This window comes from Chenopodium album, chromosome 8, assembly GCF_948465745.1.
Source record: "Chenopodium album chromosome 8, dcCheAlbu1.1, whole genome shotgun sequence".
Classification (NCBI taxonomy): domain Eukaryota; kingdom Viridiplantae; phylum Streptophyta; class Magnoliopsida; order Caryophyllales; family Amaranthaceae; genus Chenopodium; species Chenopodium album.
This window is the reverse complement of record NC_137841.1, coordinates 56,793,500-56,813,673: the sequence shown is the minus strand read 5'-3', so window position 1 is coordinate 56,813,673 and position 20,174 is coordinate 56,793,500. Positions and strand designations below refer to the sequence as shown.

General features: G+C 34.9%; 1 long non-coding RNA gene across 1 annotated transcript; it reads right to left on the bottom strand.

The window, feature by feature from the left end:
* Positions 1-4,316: 4,316 nt before the first annotated feature.
* Positions 4,317-7,977, bottom strand: LOC145556156 (uncharacterized). The gene is made up of 3 exons (XR_014091779.1): positions 7,574-7,977; positions 4,827-4,957; positions 4,317-4,566 (listed from the first exon to the last, which is right to left on the bottom strand). It is a non-coding gene; the product is annotated as an uncharacterized LOC145556156 (long non-coding RNA).
* Positions 7,978-20,174: the final 12,197 nt, after the last annotated feature.

Below are 20,174 nucleotides of genomic sequence, written 5' to 3'. Positions count from 1 at the left end.
CGCAGCGTGCCAAGCAAGGGCAGAGTAAAAAGGCGGGCCCGATAGGGCGGCCCTTCGCCCGATCGAGCGCGTGTTTTTATTAGAGCTGATTAGTTTTGTTTTAGTTTTTGTTTGAGGAATGTTTAAGTACGAATTATGTACGTAAATTCTGATTACCTTCTTTTTTAGATTTTCTCTCTCTACTTAGGATATTTTTCTCTCTCTTAATTTCTCTCTCAATTTGTTCTTAATTACTTTTCATTAATTCCAGATTTCTTTTGGTAACTATTTCTCTTCTCTTAATCTTAGTTGTTTACTTTATTCCTTTGATCATGACTTGTTTAATTGCTTTGATTGGTTTAGTTTCTATTATGTGTGAGTAGTTTTATTTCTAGGGTTTATGGGGATCCATAAATAATATGAAGGGGTAATTTATTGTTGTTAATTGTCAATGCTAGATTGATTTCCTATTGATTGATTTAATGCTCTGTGACTAGATTAGGCCTGATCTTTTATGCATGAGTTTGACAATATTGATTCAAGTTTTGACAGATGAGAATTGATGTTTAGGTCTAGTTTCAATAGGCAAGTTAATTTATAAATGGTTAAGTCGAGATTCGAAAGATGAGATTTAATACCGGTAAATTAATTGTGTGATTATAATATGTAGCGAAAGCCCTTTATAATCTGATTAACGTATGCATTGATGAATGATTATTATATTCTACCCTAAAATATTATTTATTGGTGAACCTATGCCCTAGATCCTTTTATTCAATGTTTTCTCCCTATTCTTAACCTTCGTAGTTTAGTTTCATATTCAACTTATATATTGGTTACCTAATAATCTAGATTATATTAGTTAATTAGGAATAGAAAGACTCGTTTCTCCGTGGATTCGACCCTACTTCCCTATCTGCATTAGTTAGAGGATTTAGGAACTACTTTTGATTTGGGGATACGACTTTACCCTGTCATAAAGCAAGATATAATAAAAGAAGTAAATAAAATAAATGAAATTAAAAGAGAAGAAATTGTTACCAAAAGAAATCTGGATTAATGAATGTAATTAAGAACAAAGTTGAGAGAGAATTTAAGAGAGAGAAAATATCCTAAGTAGAGAGAGAAAATCTAAAAGAGAAGGTAAAGAAAGGTACTTAACTCGTTTTACGGAGAAGCATTTATACTCCGTAAGAATCCTAAACTAAAACAAACTTAAACGTCAAAATTAACTCCTAATAATAACACGTGCCCGATCGGGCGAGGCACCGCCCGATTGGGCGCGCCTTTTCTCTATCAGGTATGAATCTCGCGCCCGGCCGGGCGTGTCTTCGGGCGCCGACCTTTGCTTCTCTCGCCCGGCCGGGCGCGCCTCCGGGCGCCAGCCTTTTTGGCTGGGCGGCTCTCTTGGGCCACTATCTGGACTACGATTGGGCTCCAATCCTTCGGGCCAATCTGGGTTTCCTCTTCGGGTCTTGAATACTCGGTCCAAATGCCCCGATATCAGATATACCGAGCCCTTAATCACCGGTTCGATGACTCTAACCGGCCCTGAGCTATAAAAACTGGTCGTGCTTCTCCAGTGCTTGTAGTTGCTCCATAATATCTCGGGAAAATGCTCCAAAAGTGCAAATCCCTGCAAAAGTCAACCAAATCTACGAAAACACTAGAAAACACCAATTAGTAATAAAAGTGGCTCTAAAGAGCCAAAAACACTACTAATTATGACCAAGGGACGGGGGTAAAACACTATATAAAATAGACACATCAGCCCTAGATTGCTTCCAATATTAATTTTGATTCTATTATGTTTATTGATCACTGTATTGCATGTTTAAAGAGTTATGTAATTAAATATAACGCCTAATAAGATAATTTGGACAACCGGTTTAAGTTCCTATTTAATCTTGTTGTTTAGTCAAGTGATCATAATATTTTAGAATTATGTGTTGCATATATTCAACCAACTTAGACTTTTATTAGTTTAGAGCAAATTGATTCTTTGTTTGTATGCCTTTGAGATCGCAGGAATCACTTTTATTAATAAGAATCGAGTAGAGGCCAATACGGGTGAATGTGACTTCATGACTCACTTCCTACCATCATCCTCGATCTCACGTCGAATCATAATCTAATGAAGCGAAAGTGTGGAAGGTCTAGTGTTGCAGTTAGTTTTTATTTCTTTCTCTTTGTTTTTGAAAACCTATTTTAAGAAAATAGCCAATCCAGTTTGAATTGTTCTATGGCAAGGGTCCAATAATAGTGTAGTTGGGTCGGGTTCGAAAAGAGCTTTCCAGCGATATATTATAAGCCCAATTTCGATGAATAATGAGGAAGTTATGACCAAATTACTAAACTGGGCCCGGTTTGATATTTATGTGCGGCCTAATGATCTAGAGGAGGGCCTAATATTGATTTATCATTCCTAATGCAATTAGGATTGATTATAGTCTTCTAGATTCTTCTAGAAGGTTCTTTTCATTCCTAATTTAATTAGCATTGATAAATTGACTTTAGTTGACTTTTTAGAGTTTTAATCAGAATAAAAGAAGTGTTTTTAAGGAAAATACGATTTTGCCCTTCTGAACGGCTAAATTTTATCAAATTAAGAAAACGCGTGGAAACTGTTTTCTAGCGTTTGACGACAGGATTAGCGCCTGGCGCCAAGCTTAGCGTCTGGCGTGGCGTTAATGTCTGGCGTCTAGCACCAATTCATTTTATTCTCTTCGAAACTCTGATTCGTTTTTTATCCATCCGGCTGATTTTCTCTATAAATAGCCTTCTAAAATTCTGTTTTCGATCATCAACAACTATAAAAAATCAACAACTATTAGTTCTCTCTAATTCTTTCTCTCTCCAACTCTCATCAAGAAATTCTTGATATTCTCTCTCTCTTTTCTAAACTAGTTTATTGCATACAAAATTCCGCATTCACAAGATCTAGACACACCTAGCATTGTTCGAAGTTGCCTTCGCCCCTAGATGTGAAAGGTTTAATTTATGAGGGTTTGGCCCCAAATCTCTTTCAATTATTTAATTTAATTCTTTGATTTCATTATTTTCCTTGAAGTTACTAACGCGTGTATTTTGTTATTAGAAAGAGGTACGAGGCATCCAAGTAAGTGCTTTAATTGATTTATTGGTATTTTGATATAGAAATCATGCTTAGATTATTTTATTGATTCCTAGTATCATGTTAGGATGTTTTATTGCTTCCTAGTATCATGTTTAGGGTAATAACTATAATTTCTAATATCAAATATGCTTATTGTGATTCCTGCGATGCTTCTTATTATTTTCCTAATAGCATGTTAGTATCATGTTAGGGTTAAAGCTTTGATTTTTATTGTTTAGTGACATGCTAGGGTTTGTTATTAATCTTGTTAGTATCATGCCTAGGATCTTGCTATTATTATTATGCTTTATTATTAACATGATTATTATGATTTTTATGATGATTATTATAATTATGATTATTATTATGTTGCTTGATGCTTATATTTATTATTATTGCTTGATCACGCCTTTTATGCATGCTTAAAGGGAATTTGTACTTGTAATCACGTTTAATAAGATAATTAATAATCTTGTTTAGGGTAATATGATTATAATTCAAGTGATCGCCAATAATAGATTTGCTTGTGCATTAATATTCAACCAACATAGATTAAACATGTTTAGGATTAATCCTATTGATTGCATGTTAGTCAGAAAGTGCACATGAATACGATCAGAATAAAGTCCCTACTAGAAAATTCGTCCTTTTTAGATGCTTTTCAAGCTATTTTTCTATGCTAAAAAGCGTCGAAAAAATATTTCTCGACGCTTCAAAAAAGCATCGAAAATATGTGAGTCGTGAAAATTAGACGTCACAAAAAAGCGTCGCAAATCTCGACGCTTTAAGACGTCCAAATTTCTATACGAAGAGTCAAAATTTGCAGTTTTGGCACACTTTCTCAAGTTTATTGACGCTTTTTTGTGTCTGAAACCTCAAATTTGGCGACGCTTTATTGTGTCCATAGTCTCATATATTAGATGTTTTATATTTTGGCGATGCTTATTTTTGTCTAAATTCTCATTGTTTGTGACTTTTTTTTTGTCCAGATTCTTTACAAAAATATCTAGAATATAATTACCTAAAAAATTATTTCACACTAAAAATTTACTAGTATATACTAGTATTACCAATATATATACAGCAAAATTAAGCCAATTTTGTTATTGCATATAAATATGTTATAGTACATGGACAATATCTCATTGTAATATAATGAGTTTGTTATTAGGTAGTACAAGAAATATAATTCCAACCTCCACTTCACTCATGACTAGTACTAGCTAGTGGAATAAATTTGCTCATTTCTTCAACAAAAAAAAAAAAAAAAACTTCAATCAATCGATCTCTAATTAGCTGCTCCTTAATCTTCTTTCAAGGGGCGTAAAGCAAAGTTCATATTGTTTCGAATCATTGTTGGCTTTGAATTCACAGCACACCCTTTGATGTTTGTAGATCCTCATCATCATGGACCAACAACATTAGCAACAATATTATGGAGCAACAACGCAAGATGGAGCTTGATCAGCATCCTATAACAACAACATCAATCTTAAACACCACAAAAATGTAAAGCTATTTCACAATATCGATGAAAAAAATCTGCATTAGCAACAATATCGATGAAAAATGTAAAGCTCTTTCACAAAAATGTAAAGCTGTTTCACAACATCCTGAAACAGCAACAAATCGATGAAAAATTCTAGTTGAACTAGAATCTGTTTCACAAAAATGTAAAGCTCAAAATTATACACCACAAAGATCAATCTTATGTCCAAGAAATGCAATTTACCATAGCTCTTCAGCAAAGTAGAGTTTCCATCCTATAATTCTATGTAAGAAGCCAGTCCCTCATTTAGGAAAATCTCGGAGTTCATGTCACAGTAACAGTGTCGTCCTCAAGCTGTAATACTCATGGCATGTCTAAACAAAAACAAAAGCAAAACACTACCCAAAATTAATAACAGTTCACAATAATGGGAACATAGTGAGCAGAAACAATTGGAACAAGCAAGCACTCCAAACAAGCAGCATAGTTATAACGAAAGCAATATTTGAACAGTAAATGCAAATTAATACAACCAAAATAATGAAGCTGAGTATTTTAGAATGTAACACTAAATCTGAAATAATTCATCTGCAAATAAAAAAAATATCAACATCAAGAACTCTTCTTATTCAGAATATTGAATTCATCCCAGCTAAGTTGAGAAATCACCAATAATAAATCACATCAAAGAAACAAATAGAAAGCAAAGTTTCATATCAATTTAAGGTATTACTACTCCCTAATCACCTATTAAGTTTATTAAGCTACATAGCAAAAGCAAAACTATTACACTTATTTAATTAATTTAGAGAAAAAACTCTATGTATAAATAATATAAGAGGGGTTAATTAGTGAGCATATTGAAATTTAAATATCAGTCAAATACAATCAAATTCCACCAAACTAATCACCTCTTGTGGAAGCAAATCAAAATATAACTGCTCTATCACATTAGAATGATTAAGCCTAGTTATCTAAACTCAATACACAACAAATTACAAATTGATACTTAAAGCCTTATCCAAATGAGGGATGAGATATTGTTCCTTTATTTGTGGACTGATTTCAAATGAAGAAACTATCTCTCTGGACTCTCATTTTGCAAAAACCAAAAATAAAAATAAAAATAAAAATACTTAAACAAGGCTCTCATATCAAAGACAAACTTTTCACACAAAAAGGTACTGTAAATTTTTTTTTTGTATTTTTTTACGGTAGGTTCTCATATCAAAGACCAAACTTTTCACACAAAACAATGTATTTATCACCTAATTATTATCACAAAACATTCAACCTGATGGCCATAGTTTCTGACAAAAAGCAACTGTAAACAAAAATGTGATAAAGCCATATCCTAGGATTTAAAATAAATAAAAATAAAAACATACATCAATAGCATGCTGCTCTATTGGCAGCCCAAATGCATCCTATCCCATTGGGTGCATTGTTCATAAAGTCAGCCTGAGTAAGAAACTTAGTTCACTACCTAATAATACCATTGAGATATTTAACCATTTATAATCTAAATTACGAGTGACATCGAATTTCTAACTAGGGAGATAGTTTACAAAGATACCTAGTCATTTCTAATGTATGAGAAATCAAGCATTTCAAACAAAGATCAAGCAAGGGATCATGATAATCTACAACTCCTTAGCTCAATATATTCTACGGAGTAACGTTTTACATTTTACATTTCACATTTAACTCATGTCATCATTTTGTTGTATAAAATAACAATGCACTATTAATCCCACCCCTAATTTCTTATTTCTACACAGCAGTAGCTTCCTAGGGTGAAAGCGACGCCTATACAACAAATCGAGCTTCAAGGATTGTAACATAAAGTGAATATACAGTAAAAAAAAAAATAAAAAAAAACTTTCTATCACTACCTTAATGAACAATATTACGAGCTAAACCCAACTAAAAATATTGCACCAAGAAATGTCATCATCAGTATCAATCATTCTAATTTGCTGCAATTAAACCTCACTTGAAGAATGCATGCACTATACAGCAAAATAAATTCTACAAGTTCACTGCTAATTTCCATGATACATGTAGGCCATTTGTTTCATAGTGAAGCTTTGCATTTTCGCGAAAATTAAAACTAGAAAGAGGGAAATCATCTACATGGTGTTTCTGCAGTTTCTAGTTTAAATAAAGCTTAATAGAATTAAATTAAAGTCTGAACAATTACAGTGCATTTCAACCATAAACAGTAGTTTTCATGCAAGTTAATTGCTAAGACAAACCGGATAAATAATGCATCAATATATCTCTAAGACTCAAAATAATCATGTAAAATGGTACAATATTTAAATTCCACCTTATTTTTTTTAGAGTCGTTGTTTCTGCTTGTTCAATTTGGAGCCCCAAGTCCATTAACTTGCTTCCCAAAGAACTCAACTTTCCCACTATATTAATCACACCTTACCCACCCCAAGCTTTCTTCACCCCAGCTTCACAAGATTCAACTAACAGCCACCTGATTAGTTAAATCCCAAGAAATTCAAGCCTAATCAACAAAATTTTAAAGATAATAACACCCAACAGATCAAGAAAGAAAAGGAATATCTCTGTTACTAGTTAAGTTACAAAGAATACGAAAACAAAGGATCATACTATCAGAACAATTATGAGATAACTAAAATGATAAATTTGTCTCAATATATTTGAATTAATAACTCCAAGATATTGTAGCAAGCAGCGTCGGAAGTTGTGCGATGTGCAAGAGGTGGATCGGAGGAGACTGTAGCTGTTAGTACAAAACAAAAATTGGAAATTTTTTTAATTGTACGAATTGAAGTACAAATGCAAAAATCGGATTATTTATAACACAAAGAATTGAAAATGAGAGGGAAAAAAGAAAAAAAAATTGAACCTGGAACAACTTCAACAACAAGATCTGGAAAAATTTGAACTTAAGATAAATTACTTTTAAAAATCCTAAAAATGTAAACTTGAGAGGGGAAAAAAATCAATACCTCTTATAATTAGACGATATTGGAGCATCATAGAAGCTTCATATTGAAAACTTATCTGTCCCATTGTAACACAATTTCAACCGATAAATCCCCAAAGAACCAAAAACAATCGGTAGAAAAACACAACATTAAAATAAATTTAGATTCAATTGAACAAAAAGAAACCACATATCAAGATAAATAAAAGAAATTTCAGTGAGATATAAGCAAAAAACTAGCAAAATCAATCGATAACATCAGCAAGGATGTTACTACAATATGAATTTAGTTGGCGATATTGACAAAGAGATGCGATTTTCACAGTTTTCTAGTCGAATTCACTGAATCTTGATGTCTTTAGAGATGAAATGTGAAGATTGGAGAAGGGTTGGCGGCGAATTAGGGTTCGTTGTGAATGAATAAGAGAGTTTACAGGGGTTATTTTGTGTAGAAGGGCGGTTAAGTTTAGAGTGGGCTGAAAATTATGGTCACGTGCAAAGCATGTAGAATCCTCGACGCCTTTCATTGTCCACAAATTTCTAGACTAGAAAATGCGTCGACTAAACACGGAGTTTACAATTTCATGTTGACGCTAAGAGGCCAGTGTCGAGAGTAAAGCGTCCAGAAATCACGGGATTTGTAGTAGTGAGTAGAGGCCTGTTATTAGGACAGGTTCAATCTCTTTTAGGTTGGATTTGTACCTTCATCCCCAAAATATCAGTCATGGTTCCAGACCTATTGGAGTTGACGATCTCCTGGATCGTTAAGGGGTGTAACCTTCACCTCGTGAACGGTTTACAAGGTCCTAAAGCTTGTTGGCGACTCTTTTTCTCTAGCTTCCTTCCCTTTGGACGCCGTCGTACTTTAGTGTATGATCACAGTGGGGTTCAAGCTAGGGATAATGCTTGAAATATTCCCTACACATGGTAACCTTTTGACACCCAAATAAGCTTGACCATAGTCGAACATAAAACAAGACTCTAGGTTGCGAAATTCATTGCATTATTTGTGACAATGTGTTTGTATGGGCATATTTTTTTTATTGATTTATTTATTTATTATTATTTTTCCTTATTTAATTCTCCTTTGTTATTAGATTCGAGTCATAGTTTTTATTTTTTATTTTTATTTTGAGTCAACCTGGATTTTTATTCTCGTATCCTGCACAAGTGTTAACTTGTTTTCGTCATAGCCGGAATTCTAGAAAGAGTTACATGTCGTGCCACCTATGGATCTCCAGACCTCGAGTTTTATCTTTCATTTGGAGTTAATTTCTTTCCAATAAGAGTTACAGATCAAAAATAAAGCTTAAGGGGCGTAGCGAGTCGCTAAAGCGAAGTTTTTGGATTGGTAAGTTGCTTTTGAGTTCGAATTTGCCTCAATTATAACCAAACTACTGTCCAGTTTAGGAGTTCTTTTTAGTGTCCACTCTTCCTTTTTTAATTAATTTTTATTATCTTTTCATGTCAAGCTATTCTATCTTAGCCAATCTTCTACTTCTCTTAGTCCTCTAATCCATTTCAAATTGTATAATATAGGATTGTAGATTTTATTCTATTTTATTTTAATTTTATTCTTTTCCTATGAGTCTTAACTTTTCTAAAATTCCAGTCCACTTTCCCTAGTTTCTTGTGATTAGTTTTTGTATTTGATTGTGGTTAATCTTATTTATGACTAATGATTTCCAAAGGACCGTTTTCACCTAGTAAATAACATAAACATTAAAATTGGACAAAATTAATCAAGTTACTTTGTTTTTTAGTCTTCCGTGCTATTTAGTCCTTGGGTCCTTTGTTTTTCACAACATCCTCATGTCTAGCCATGCGATCATACCAAGAGTCTTATCACACATGTTGAGTCGTTTCACACACTTTGTCTTCGAGTAATGCACTATATTGTTTATGATTGTATACTAGGACCATGCATGTGTTGTTTTCCGTCGTAATAGGAATGAGTGGAGTTTATCCCATTGGTTTTCAAAATTCATTCATATTACTTCCTTTCCAAACTAAGCATTGAGACAATGCTTCTAGTGAGCTCATTTTGTTCCACAGTACTTGAGTACAAGAATCACTAGGAAAGAGTTGGAAGAATAAGGGGAACGTCATTCCTTCCTTCTTTTCTTCCAATCAAAACATCTGCAATAACAAACTTCTTGTCCCTCCTAGTGGCAAGAAGGAAGTCATAAGAAACCATGAATACAAAGCATGAGACAAGCTTTCCTTACAGGATTTCATGCCTTTTTCTTTTGTTTAAACCCCCCTGAGTGGACGAGAAAGAAAGTATTTCTCGTTCTCCTAATAAGTCTAGCATAGGTACTGGTTATTCATGTGTCTATGTGTCATGTTTCTTACCTTTTCTAAAAAAACAAAAAAAAAAAACACTTAACTTTTCCTGAACCGAGTACAAGGTATACCAATGATTTGAGGCACCATTTGCAGCCTATCATTTCCCCGTTAACCATTCAAACACTTTTCCATTTCTTAATTAATTACTTTGAGCCTCGTCTAACGTTTGTCCTCATTTATTCAACAAACATTCACCTAACCTTCGGATGGGAAGGTGTGTGATTTATATAATGTTAAAAAGAAATCTCAAAAAAGACAAAAAATTAAAACAATGTCTAAGGGCAAGAGTTCCAATGTATTTGATATGAACATGTCTCGAATTGCATCTCTCATCGAGTGCTTGGTATCGTGCCTAAGAAACATGAATCCTAAGAGAGTGCTGGACCGTATGATCCGAGATTTCTTACATTGATTCAAAAGAATGAAAAATAAAAAAGAAAAAAAAAATCAAAACAAAAAAGAAATGTTGAAAATTTACTTGCAAAGTTCAAATTTCAAGTGAACAATTACACATCTTGAGGGGCTTCTCTCGGGTCTTGAGCCTTTTACCCTTTTTTCTTTAACCATTAGCATAATTATATTACAATTCTTGAAAGACCTCTTTGAGGTGTACATACACTTGTGCAAAGTTCGGTTAGAGCTACGTTCAGCCTGATTCCTAATGGATACGTAGGCAACCTTTCATTGAGGTACGGCCACATTCATATTCATTCATATATAAGCGAATCAAAACATTTCCAATGCTCATTCATGTCAATCTAGAGCTAGACTTGGGGGCTTGAACCCACATCACTTAACTTACCAAGCCTAAGAAGTCATCATCTTTGACTCTTCTCACATCTATTCCCATCGCCATAGCCTTTCGACAAGTTGGTAATGAAAGGTAATGTACTAAGAAAGTGCAACTCTATTAGCCCTTTATATGATGTGGAAAATTATGGAATAAGAAGAATCCACCTTAGTATCACTTTCACACATAGATAACCATATCGTCCTTCCCTTATGAACCCTTTATCATGAAATTTTACTTTAACAATGCGCGTGCTTCATAATCTATCAGGATAACATTCAATTCATTAAAGAAACGTGGCATATTTGCTTAGCTTTCTGGCCTATGCAATATTCGTTGTTTCATACATTACATGTTGTGCTTATATTCCTGAATTATGCAATACTCATCAAGATTCATTATGTAATACTTAACAATCACTTCATCTATATATGTGCTTAGCTTCCAGACCTAAGCAACGTTCATTAAGATTGTTTTTCATACACTATATGATGCTTAGCTTTCTGACCTAAGCAACATCCATCAATGATTCTACTGTGCCGAGCTTCATGACCTAAGTGCATTCATTGATCGTATCACATGATGTAATTGTCCTTAGCCTCCTAGCCTACGAATATTCATCATGCATACATTATTTTTAAGACGAACAATTTAATTTTACAAGAAGAAAATCCATGCGATTCATCTCGCTTTGCTCAACGAGTTCAAAATTTCTTCCTTTTTTTATGTCTTTTCTTTTGAGGAAGTTCAAAAACTTTTTCAAAATTTTCTCGGTGTGGAAGTACAATACTTCTATTTTTCATCTTTTTTCTTTTGGGGAATTTCAAAAACTTTTTAAAATTTTTTATTGAGGAAATTAAAGTTTGAAAACTCTTACTTCATTTTTCACGTCTTTCTTTTTCGGGAGAAAGACAGTACCCTCCACTCGTGACAAAAAATGACGAAAATTTTTGCTTTTGCATTTTTCGTTGCTTGTGTCTACACACACACTCAAAATTCACACACACAATCACAAGTCATACACCTATCATGTCGTGTCAAGTCAAGCTTGAGCAGTTGGTCGAGTCAATCACAGTTTATACGAGTCCTTTGGAAAATCCCATTTTGTAATACCCCAAATTTTGGAGTATTTTTAGTCAACAATTTATTTTCAAAAAAATAAATATATAAACTTTAAAACTAATTATTATTATTTACAAATTGTAAATTATTATTATTATTATTATTATTATTATTATTATTATTATTATTATTATTATTATTTTCGAATTTGATAAAAAAAAAAAAAAAACTGATTTTGGATAACATACAGAGATTGGTTTGAAAGCTGATAAAAAGGAATTTTGAAAATCTGTTTATTGAGTTTATGTAACAAACTTAAAAATAAGTTTTACCCTTATCTTGTGAAATTTCTAGAGTGCTAAACAACTCAAATTATATAAAGCCCCCTTAACCTCAAATTTCAATACCGTACTTTCAATCTTTTCTCAGGTAAACTATCTCTTCTAAAAAAAAAAAAAAAGAGTTCAGAAGTCACCGCAATTCGTCACTCCATTGTTTCGGTTTCAGTATTTGGTCTATTGGATTTTTGTGCTTATTGATTTCTAAAATTAAAAAAAAAAAAAAACGAATTTCGCATGGCTTTCAGTGGAATTTGGGATTTGGGTTTTAGTGGAATTTTGGGATGTCGGTGATGATGATGGACAAATGTCGGTGATGATGATGATGGATGTCGGTGATGATGATGGACGAATGAGGGCACCATTTAATTAGTTGTTTATATTTTGTTTTTGGGGTGACTAGATTACGGGTTAAGATAAATTAATCACACGCTCAATTTTTTTTTTTTTTTATATATATAGTCGTATAATTATCTAACTTAGAATCGTTTATTTGTAGACGGAGGCTACTAGGTGATCGTTCAGGAGGTTAATTACCTTGAGTTTTTACGCACGATCAAGGTAATTTTCAATGTCCATCATCTTTAGAATCCCGTTAGGAAATTGTTTTGAAATATTGTGTGTCAAATACGTGCTTATGTAATTATATGTGATGAGTGTGCTATCGTATGATATTATGGAATCTTATATATTATATATGAGTTTTCTATTTTGTGTACTAGTATATATAATTTCGAAAAATATGATTATTTGTTATTGTATGAGTTTTTTTTAATATAATCTTGGGAATTAGATGATTGATTATATATAATTGTTGGTCTCTAAGGCGATTGAGAATCGAGTTATAATTAGTATGTCATGTGGAACGACTATGTGCTAATAATATTGGAATTGAAATATTGTTACTTGGGATTAAATTGATTTGTGCAATGCTTGTGACCGGATGATTTAATCTAATAAAATGTACAGTAATTTAAGAAGGGAAATGTAACCCGAAAGGGTGAAGAACAGGTTGCCCACTAGTAGTTATGGTTGCTACTAGTTGGTTTAAATTATTGTATACTACCTCACTGGGTATTAGTGAGGGGTGTGCACATTAGGGACATTCTGTTTTATTTTATGGCCAATTGGGGTTACGCGCGACCCTCTGTAAAGTAGGTGGTGACAGGGACTAGTCCCGGCTTACTGGCGTTCTCTTTCCCTTTCTTAAATAAAGAAATAGTATGTTATGTGACTATTTGAACTGGTTGAGTATTAAAATATTTATGAGACTATATTATGTATAAAATATTTTGAACTAAAATTATTTATTTTACGAGATGGAGTTGGAATTACTCAGTTTATCTGATTTTTGGGAGTTTTCTCTCTTTTCTTGTTTCTGATTTATTTTGCAGGTTGGTAAAAAGGGTACTCGGTTATGTGTGAGGAGATGTTAGAATAATCACGTAGCTAAGACAACTTAGTTTATTCCCGAATTTAATTATTTCCTCTCAATTATTGGTTTCAAAATAATTGCAGTTTTGATGTAATGACGATTTTATTTTGCCACAACTTGACCACTTAGTTTATTTAAATATTATGTTATTTTTGCTTTGCATTTATTTTCTACGGAAAATAAGTGTAGCAGTAACACTCCCAGTGTTCGATGGTTGGGTTTTTGAAAGTTAAAGGTTACTCTTATTGTTTTTAAAGCCTCGAATTTTGGGGGTGTTACAAATTGGTATGCAGAGCCAAGGTTTTTCAAAATTTAGGGACTAAAATGAATTAAATTAAAGATTTAGGTTTAAAAATTTATATATAAGTTTAAAATTGATTTAAGCTTAGGAAAGCCGTGAGTGTGGGAATCACGATAAGGGATTTATGTGTTTTATAGTACTTTTATTTAATACTTATTATGTGATTATTTACTTTCTTTTATTAGATGGTACGAGTACCTAAAACTGCAAGAAAGTCGAGTGCTAGGAAGATTACACATTTATTACCTGATTCTCCTTACGGGATTCGTGTGAATTATAATGAAAATATTCAGCATTACGTGCACCGCTTAAATCTCTGCATTGAGCACTTTCATTACAATATACTTGGGGGCCAATTTGATTATCTCACTCCAGAGAGGCGATCTCAAATCCTTCTACACACTTTAATTGGGAAGGGACCCTTTGCTCAACTTACAAAGAAGTATGTTGACTTATACACTAATGGTAAACCGAATGATAAGTATTATTATGATGAAAGATGGATCCCTACTGTGGACTACCTTGAGAAGGAAATGATGCAAACCAAGCGAGACTTTGACTATAACCTGGATGATGATGAGGAGGATGAGCTCCAGGAAGGTGAAGCTCGTGAGAGTCAAGGGGAAAATAATAATTGAATTATTTTTTTTAAAAGCTACGTTTAGTTTATTTGGTTAAAATTTTTATATATTAGTTTTACAAATAAAAGCTAGTTTCTTATGACTAGAAACTATAGTTTTGGTTTATTTGTAACTAGTAGTTTATTGAGATATTTAGTACTAGTATTTTATTTCAATGACGATTTTCATTCTCTTCTTGTTTTGCAATAAAATAATTTTGATTAATATATTTATACCTTGCTATTTTATGATTATTAATAAAAATCAATTCATTTTTTTTCTATCTATTGTATTTATATAGGACAAAGCTCTTATTTTCTTATGCTTACTTTAGTCAAGGCTAGTAATGACTTGGTCGGGTGATAGTGAAATCACAAAGCAATGCGCGAATTTATAGTTTAATGCTAAGTTGATGCATTACTTGGTTTGGAATTTGGCCGATTCTTTGAATGCTATTGAGATTTAATAAATCGCTTAATTCTTGTCTCTACATGTGCTAATGTGTTACATGAAAGCATGTCGTGGTTGATGATTTAATTGCAATTCACACGATCTAAATAAGTCGTGTTAAAATGTGTATGGTGGTAACACCAGTGTTGAAATTGTGCAGACTGTGTGGAAAAAATTACCACGTTTAGACCAGGTCTCGTTGGAGAAGAATTGCATAAATGGCTGAGACTCCTGAACAACTTGCTGCTAGGTTAAGAGGTCTTAAGCAAATGAACCAGAACCTTGGAATGTTGTTGCAAAACCAGCTGAATAACAACAATAATCACAACAATAATGACAACGACCCTCAAGCTGCTATGGCTAAGAAATTTGCTGCATTGAAACCTCCGCTATTTATGGGGAAGGAAGATCCCAAGTTGGTTAAGAACTAGGTACGTGACTTTGACAAGATTTTCACTGCTGCTGGTACCCCTGATGCTCAGAAGGTGGATCAAACCACATTCTATTTACATGAGGCTGCTGATATTTGGTGGGAAAATGAAGGAGCCACCATAAGAGCTCAACAGAATTTTAACTGGGAGGCTTTTAAGACAGTGTAGACACCTAAAAATGTCTCCCCAAAACCAAACCCGTTGATGAACACCTTTCACCGCCATTATTGTTCGAGTTGAGTATTTAATCTTTGGAGTGCTTAAATCCATGTTCTATCCAATATATTTCATGAACCAATCCAATTTCTAGCTCATTTCCCTAAACCATAACCTATTTTCCACTTTTCGTGTCCACTGAGAGAAACTGATTTTATGGCTATAAAATTTTGATCCAATTATTATTTTTTTGGATAGGCCTTTAAATAAGCTTTCCAACCATATATCATAAGCCCAATTCCGAGCTATAACGAAAAAGATATGAGCAAAACATTAAACTCGGCCCAAACCGACACCCTTCTACTAAAACGGCCATATCTTAAAATCTACAAATTATTTTGATCTTATTATAATTGGGTTGGAAAGTAGACTTGATAAGATTTCCAATGATATATTATATGCTTTATTCCAAGTTACGGATCAAAAGTTATGATGATTTTAAAAACGCGTAAAAAACTGGAATTGCTGCGCAGCAGCTAAAATGCCGCGACGCGGCAAGATCTGACGTGGCACGGGAGAAATTCCCGTGACACGGTAATTTGGAGGAGATTTTCATGTTTTTTAGTGCCCCGTGACTTGGCATAAGTACCGTGACCCGGCGCCATATGCCGTGACACGGTGGACTTTGCCGCGTCACGGCGTTTTCTGCCGTGTCACGGTGGGTTGCTGACGTGTCACGGTGCTTAAAACTTCCCCGCGTCACGGGGAACTGTGCCGCGACACGGGAATTACTGCCGTGTCACGGTAGGAATTCCCGTGTCACGGTGCCAGTGCTGTGACACGGGACAACTCCGTGTCTTTTCCGCGTAATCCCTTCACGCGTTTTTACTCCCGTAGGTCAAATATTTCTCGCGTCACTCTATTTTTCCCCGCGTCACGCTAATTTCCCCCATGACACGGTAGAATCTGCCGTGTCGCGGTAGCCTTTTTTAGGGTTTTTATCTTTTTAGGGTTCCGTGTGTTCCCTCTGCTCATTTTCCCTATAAATACCCCCCTCCTTTCTGCAGTTCGGGGCACCAATAATCATACTCTCTCACCTTACACCAAAAATCATTCTCTTCTCCGTCTTTAACTTAATTTCTAGCCTCCTTATTATTCTAATAATTCCCCTAAGCACTCCATGGAGTCTATACTTAACCCGAGGTTCCGTCCTTAAACCAAGGCGTGAAAGGTACAAATAACTGAGGGTTTGGACCAAATCAACTCTACTTTTTATTTAATTTAATTTTCATTTACTTTATTATTTTTATTAAAGTTATTAACAGTTTATTCATGATGTAACAATTTAAAGGAACGCGCGAAATGTGAGTAATTATTAATTAATTTAATTACTCTTATTTTTATTTATATTGCTAGTATCATGATTATGTTTATTATTTGATTTGACTTACGCTATTATTGTTAAATTGCTTCAAATATTGATGTTATTCTATTATATTTATTTTGATCACCATATTGCATGTTAAAGGGAATATGTAATTGAAAATAACGCCTAATAAGATAATTTGGACAACCGGTTTAGGATCCTTTTTAATCTTGTTGTTTAATCAAGTGATCACAATATTTTAGAATTATGTATGCATTAATATTCAACCAATTTAGTTAAATAATAGTTTGGAGCGAATTGAATTTTTGTTTGTATACCTCTGAGATCGCAGGAATGCTTTTCAATATAAGAATCGAGTAGAGGCCAATACGGGCGAATGTGACTCCATGACTCACTTCGTACCATCATCCCCGATCCTCCTTTCATGGTTCCAAACCATATGGAGTTAGTAATCTCATGGATTATGAATGGGGTGTAACCTTCACGGGTCATTCGTTGTCCCTTTATTCGTGGTTGCCTTTTATGATCCGTGAACGGTTTACAAGTTCCTTAAAAACTTGTTGGCGGCTCCCTACTTTATTTGTCCCTAATCGTTGTCCCTAATCGTAATGTCAATTCCCACTTCCTATGAGTGCCAAGCATATTCACCACATGCTTTTATGTAGGCGCACTTCGAGCGACGCCTACAGACAGCAATCAGGGATCGTTTTTTTCTAGAGCATATCAAGAGACAGAAGTACAGTGAGTTTAGTAGGTTTAACCAAACAGCTGGTATGAGTGTGCAAGAGTATACTGAGAAATTTAATGAGTACGCAAGGTTTTGTCCTATTGTAGTGCCTGATGAGAGATCCAAGGCTCAGAAGTTTGAAGATGGACTGACTTTTAGGATCCAAAAGAAGGTGATCGGGGCTGGTACTGCTGCTACTTATAAGGAGGCCTATGATAGAGCTTGTAATATTGAAAGGATTTTGAAACGTGAACAGGAGGTCAAGGATAGGCATAAGAGAAAAGGGAATGGTGAGAGTTCATCGAACCCTCAAAGTTATGACAAGAGACCACGCCTAGGGGGTAATAGCAATGGGAATAGTGGAAATGGTCAGCAGGTAGGCCGTAACAACAACAATCGAAGCAATAACACCGGGGCCAGGGACAACAGAATCAGCAAGGATCTCGCAATCGACCATGCCGTAAATGGGACAAGAGCCATCCAGGACGCAACTGCAATGGAGATTTTCTTACTTGCTTTGAATGTGGGGAGGTTGGTCACAAGAAATTTGAGTGCCCAAAGAAGTAGAATGGAAATAATCAAGCTCAGAATGGGCAAGGTAACAATAATGGCAATAAGGGAGGTGGTTATGGGAGGAACTCAAACTACAACAACCGCTTCAACAACAACAATTCTCAGGGCCAAAATGGCAATGCTCAAAGAGGGAATGGCCAAAACAACAACAATGGCGGAGGAAGCAACCACAATGGTAATGGTAGGACCAGTAACGAAAGAATCTATGTCATGAACCAGAGCGAGATTGACTCTAATGCCAACGTTGTGACGGGTACTTTTCTCGTGAACTCAAAACCTGCGTACTTACCTTTTGATTCTAGGGCTTCTCATTCTTTTGTAGCCACTTCTTTCGTGAATAAACATGCTTTAAAACCTTCATCTTTGTGTCAAACCAATATAACAATTCCTTCAGGGGAGGTAGTTCCTTGTAGATCCCTATACCAAGACATTCCAGTTAACATTGCTGGAACTGAGTTGCTTGCAAACCTCATTTAGTTTGACTTAACTGACTTTGATGTGATATTGGGGATGGATTGGCTTAGCAAATATAAGGCTAGAATTGAGTTTCATACCCAAAAGGTGTCTCTTAGGGGGCCAAGGGGGAATAGAATCTCTTACCAGGGGGTTGTGTCAAAACCAAGGATCAGTATTGTGTCAGCCATGACTTTTCATTCTTATATCCGAAAGGGCTACCGTATTTATTTATGCCATGTGCAAGATGTGAGTGTAGAAGAGAAATCCATAGAGAAAATTCCAGTGGTGAGAGAATTCCAAGATGTGTTTCCAGATGAAATTCCAAGGATGCCGCCGGTTAGGGAGATGGATTTCAAAATAGACTTAGTGCCTGGGATTGGAGCTATTTCTAAAGCACATATAGAATGGCACCAACAGAGATGAAAGAGTTGAAAGTACAGTTGGAGGAGTTGCTGGAGAAGAGTTATATAAGGCCAAGTGTGTCACCTTGGGGAGCACCGGTTTTGTTTAAGAGAAAGAAGGACGGATCCTTAAGGTTGTGTATTGACTACCGAGAGTTGAATAATGTCACTATAAAGAACAAATATCCATTGCCTAGGATCGAGGACTTGTTTGATCAGCTTAAAGGTGCTGGGATCTTTTCAAAGATTGACTTGAGGACAGGATACCATCAGTTGAGGATTTCCGAGGAAGATATACCAAAGACAGCGTTTCGCACGAGATACGGACATTATGATTTCACTGGTATGCCTTTTGGACTCACTAATGCGCCGATAGCTTTTATGGATCTCATGAATAGAACTTTTCAGCCATATTTGGATAAGTTTGTGGTGGTGTTCATAGATGATATTTTGGTGTACTCGAGGGATATAGAAGAGCACGAAGAACATCTAAGAAAAGTGTTGGAGATTCTTAGAGAGAAGAATTTATATGCCAAATTTTCAAAATGTGAATTTTGGCTAGAGAAGGTAGCATTTCTAGGCCATGTGATCTCAAAGGAAGGAATTGCGGTGGACCCATCCAAGGTTCGGGCAGTTTCTGATTGGCCAAGACCCAAAAGTGTGACCGAAGTGAGAAGTTTCTTAGGGCTTGCTAGATACTACAGGAGATTTGTACAAGACTTTTCGAGGATAGCTCAACCCTTAACAAATTTGATGAAGAAAACTACTAAGTTTCAGTAAGACGAGAGGTGTGAGCAATCTTTTCAAGAATTTAAGCGAAGACTCACCTCAGCACCAGTCTTAACCTTACCATCAGGGACTGAGGGGTTTGAAATGTATAGTGACGCATCTAAGAATGGCTTTGGGTGTGTACTTATGCAGCATGGGAAGGTTGTAGCTTATGCATCAAGGCAACTCAAGTAACATGAACAGAATTACCCTACTCATGATTTGGAGCTAGGAGTTGTAGTGTTTGCTTTCAAGATCTGGAGACACTACTTGTATGGTGTGAGATGTAAGGTGTATACGGACCATAAGAGTTAAATACATATTCACACAGACTCATTTGAACATGAGGCAAAGGAGAGGGCTTGAGGTGCTAACCGAC